Source organism: Macrotis lagotis, chromosome 7 (genome assembly GCF_037893015.1).
Source record: "Macrotis lagotis isolate mMagLag1 chromosome 7, bilby.v1.9.chrom.fasta, whole genome shotgun sequence".
Lineage (NCBI taxonomy): Eukaryota > Metazoa > Chordata > Mammalia > Peramelemorphia > Peramelidae > Macrotis > Macrotis lagotis.
The window spans coordinates 201,103,457-201,108,500 of NC_133664.1; positions in this window are offsets into that span (position 1 = coordinate 201,103,457).

The window sequence follows — 5,044 nt, forward strand, 5'->3', positions numbered from 1 at the left end:
CTAGTAAGTATCTGAGGTCAAATTTGAAATCAGGTCCTCCTGACTCCAGAGCTGTGCTCTATCCACTGTCCTAACTGCTCATTTATGGATTGTAAGATCACTGTCACCTGTATGATTTGACAGAGGGAAAAAAAAAGAATGATAATGGGTTCTTTCTTCTTGAAGATCTTCTAACAGAGGTTGGATGACCATTTTTAAGGTATGTTATAATAGCTTTGCTCTGGATACAAAGATTACCTGTCTTTGACCTCTTTGGCCCTGGGTCAGTGCTCAGTGTTAATCCCAGATTTTACTTACCTTCCAACATATGTCTTCATATCAGGAATTTTCTCCAGGTTCTAGAAACCTTTCACAGACTGGGATTACCTTAAATTGCCAGGGGCCATACCATTTCCTAACTCCCCTGCTGTGAGGTGGACCTTCTGAACTTTACAGGACACAGTATCATCACTGGACATGAAGCTGGACCTTGAGGGAGAGCCTTGAATAAGTCTAATCACCTGCACTGCTCAACAGGCCACTAATATTTTTTTTAAGTTTTTTTTTTTTGCAAGGCAAACAGGGTTAAGTGGCTTGCCCAAGACCACACAGCTAAGTAATTATTAAGTGTCTGAGACCGAATTTGAACCCAGGTACTACTGACTCCAAGGCCGGTGCTTTATCCAGTACGCCACCTAGCCGCCCCTAGCCACTAATATTCTGTCAGGATTCATTTCTCAATCATTAGTATACTCCCATCCTCTCCTATGCTCCCCATGTCAAAGATTTTGATAGTTGGTTGTCATTGTTCAAACCTGTTCCTTATCTACCTCCCTTTCACCTTAACCTGATAGTTCACTTCACCTGCACATTTCATTCCAAATCTAACTGTTCCTTCCACTGTGCTTTTTTGGAATCCTTGATCCATAATAACTAAATTTGTATTTTCATCTTAAATTTTTTTTCTACCCTTCTTCCATCTTTTAGCTCACCCTAACTACTGAATCCTTGTGGATGGGTAACCACTTCCCTCGTCACCATTTCCATTCCAAAACATGCTGACTCACAGGAGGTGATTGAATCAACATACTTCTTGCTGTTTCTAAATTCCTCCATCACCATCACACAATAAGCCTTCCTGCTTTAAGATGCATTCAAAAACCATGTGCCAGGTACTTTACAGTTATCTCATTTGGCCTTCACAACAACCCTGGGAGGTAGGTGCTGTTATTATCTCCATTTTACCAATAAGGAAACTTAGGCAAACAGAAGTGACTTGCCCAGAGTCACTGGGGCTGAGGCTACACTTGAATTCAGGTCATCTTTACTCCAGATGCAGGGCACTTCATCATTTAGTTGCCTAGCTATACAACGATTGGTTATAGCCTTGATCTTGCCACAATCTACAAGTGTTCCACTTCCATATTAATGAATGCCAATATTTCTTTATCTGCTCATAATTTGTCATATCTTTCTTTCTGCCTTATAACCCGTAGGTCTATTTTTCTTTGGTGTCCTCTAATTCTTCCACTCAGGTTTTTTTCCCAAGCTACTACTTATACATTGACTACTCTTCTTTTCCTTGTCTTAACTCTTTGATAAATCAGTTCAACTGTTCCCTACACTCAAATTTATGTTACATTATTTTAACTGAGCCCTCACTGCTGTGAGGCAATCTGCTTATACCTCCCCAATTGATACACTATCTCAATCACCACTGTAATTATTCCAAATCTTTTCATACTGCCTCAAACCTTAAACCCTTTCCCCCGCCCTCTCAGCTACAGTCATCTTTCACCAAAAATAAAATGAGAACATTTGTGTGGAGCTCCCTCTTTTCCCCCTTTCACTCAGATGTCCCCCCCCCATCTTTTCTCTTACTTCTGTCTGATACGATAACATTTTTCTCTTATCAAGGCAAATTCCTCTACATGTACCTTCATCTCTTTCTTACCTTCTCCAAAAAATAGCTTTTCCCTCACTAATATTAATAAGCACTAATACTCCCTTACTAATCTTTCTGGAATTGCAGTAGAGTACTAGGCCTGGAGTCAGGAAGACTTGAGTTAATTCAAATTTCACCTCAGCCACTACTAGTTGTGTGACCTGGGCAAGTCATCTAACCTGTTTGCCTGTTTCCTCAACTGTAAAATGGGGATAATATCATTCACCTTGCATGATTGCCATGTAGATCAATGGACATTTGTAAAAGCATTTAGCAGAGTGCCTGCCTGATGTGCAGTAGAGCTTAATAATTGTTTGATACCTTCCGGGTTCCTTATTTCTTCCTATCTACTGGCTGCTTTCTTGCTCCCTGCAAACATTTCCATGCCTCTCCAGTCCTTAAAAAGCAAACCTATCATCTTCCTTAGCTATTATACCATATCTAGTCACTCATTCATGGCTAAACCCTCTGAGCTCTCTACTCAAAGCTTCTACTTCTTTTCTTCCCCCTCAGTTTTATCTCTCTGCAACCTAGCTTTCTGACCAAATCATTCAAACTAGTCTCTCCAAATTTACCATTGATTTTTAATACCATATCTAAGGGCCTTTTCTCAACCTTGACCCTCCTCAATATCTCTGCAGCCTTGACACTATCCATCACCCTCTTTGGGATATTGTCTCTAGATTTTTGTGACATTGATCTCCTCTTCTCCTCGGATGGCTTCTTTTCAAAGGTCCCTTTATCTTTATCCAGGTTATGTCCACCAAGCATGGATATACACCAGAGCTGAGTCTTCTTATTGCTCTCACACTAACTCATCAGTACTCCATGGGTTCAACTAACATTTCTATGCAGATGATTTCCAAATCTGGCTCTTGCTTCTCTCTTGAGCCCTGGTCTGGAGTTTCTCTACCTTAACAACCTTTAAGTCTCTAATCTTTCATGAACCCCATTCCCTGGCCTTTTCACTTGGACAATTTAAATCCAACCCCCAGCCCTATATCCCTATTATCATTCCAAAGTTCCCCTTGACTCTATTCCATAGACATAATCTGTTGCCCAGTCTTGTAATCCCCTTCTTTCTAATCAGAGAGATGCCACCCTTACCTCTAACCTGGTCTATTGTAATTGGATTCCCTATCTAAAGTATCTCCCACTCCAAACCATGCTCCATTCAACTGCCAAATGGTTAGGAATTTCCTACAATCCAAGTCTTAACCCCTATCTAATCGAAAGCTTCCTATTTCCTCCAGGATCCTTTATCACTTTGTTTTGTTTTTGCAAGGCAGTGGGGTTAAGTGCCTTGCCCAAGGTCACACAGCTAGGTAATTATTAAGTGTCTCAGGCCCGATTTGAACTCAGGTACTCCTGACTCCAGGGCAGGTGCTCTACTCACTGCACCACCTAGCCAGACCCCTGTACCACTTTTAGAGACACTCATAACATTTAACTCCTTCCCACTTTCCATGGATTCTTTCAATGTTCCTGGAAGACATCCTGATACAGCCTTCTATCTCCTATGCCTGATTACTCTCCCTCCATCATCAGTGCCCTTTACTTTCAAGAGTCCCTATTTCTACCATTAGTGGCTTTCCTCTGAGTCTACTTTTCATTTATACTATTTCTGTCTTCTGTGTATAACTTTCATTTTACATGTTTCTGTCCTCTTAGAACGTGACCTCCTTGAGGGCAAGATCCAGGTTTTTGCCCTTGCACTTAGCACAATACCTGTGTTTAGATAACTGGACTAGTCAGCTCCAAGATACTTTCCAACTCTTAAATACCATTTTTGTACCATGGTAGTTAAGTAGGTGGACTTTGGCACAGATCTAAATTCTACTTCTAACAATCTCTAAACCAATTTTCTCTTAAATGGAGTACTTGCAATACCTACTTCACAAGGTTATTATGAGACTGAAATATTAAAAGCAGGAGAACTTTTAAGCACTATATACTAATCAATATAATTGTGTAAGTCCTACCCATCCTTCAAATTCTGTCTCAAATGTCCCCTTTTCCTTTATGAACTATTCTGATCCAATTTGAATCTTATGGATAGAGAACCGATTTCAATGACAAGGTTATCTCCCATGTGAGAAAAAGTCTTCTATTAACATAAATGATAATTTCTCTTGCAGCTTACAGTCCAAGGTATCTGTCTAGAGCACTGGAGGTTAAATGATTTGTCACAAGTCAGCTCTATCTGCTGCACCATGTTGTTTCTTGTCTTCTGATTTGAAATTTACTTTTTCATGTTTCTTATGGCACTTTGTACCTCATGCATTCTTCAATCCTGTTTTATCATTACTTGCACATGCCTTTTCTTCTATTAGAATGCAAACTTCTTAGATTAACATCATCCAGAGCAGTGCTTTGCACATAAGAACTTAAAAAGTGAATTTAATTCACTTCTTAAATTTTGTTCTTCCTCAGGCATATATACATATATATATATATATATATATATATATATATATATATATATGTATATGCCCAAGTCTGGAAAGAATGGACACATATTGGGCTTCTGAGCGTACGTATGCTTCTGGTGACCACACTTCACTTCATCTCTTAACCAAGGAATAGGAAGACCTTTCCATACATATAATGAAAGCCTCTTCTTAACTGTTCATTTTTTTTTAGGCTCCCACTGCATTACTCATATACAGGAAAAATAGTTCTCATCCACATATACCACCAGTCTTTAGAGTGGAGGGATCAAAAGTAGGTCCTTGCATCTCTGAAAAATTACCCACCGAGCTACACATATATTTATACTTCCTAAAGTATATACCTTCCAAATTCTTATTTTCCCCCATACTTTTTCACACCAGCACCTCTACTGCCTCTGATCCTTTTACATGAATTTATTTCTATACAATATTCTAAAAACAACCCTTGTTTTGTACATGTTTTTCTCCCCCCTCCCCCATGTTTAAATTGCTTTATAACAACTGATTTCCTGATTTGTTGCATGTTCTCTTCTCTGGAATTTGCCATGATTTTTAAAAAAGATAAAATGAAATAAAAATACCATGGTCAGAGATGAAAAAGGGAAAAGAACAAATAGTAAAAAATAAAAATACATGAGATAAAATGAAAAAAAATTGAAAATGAAAA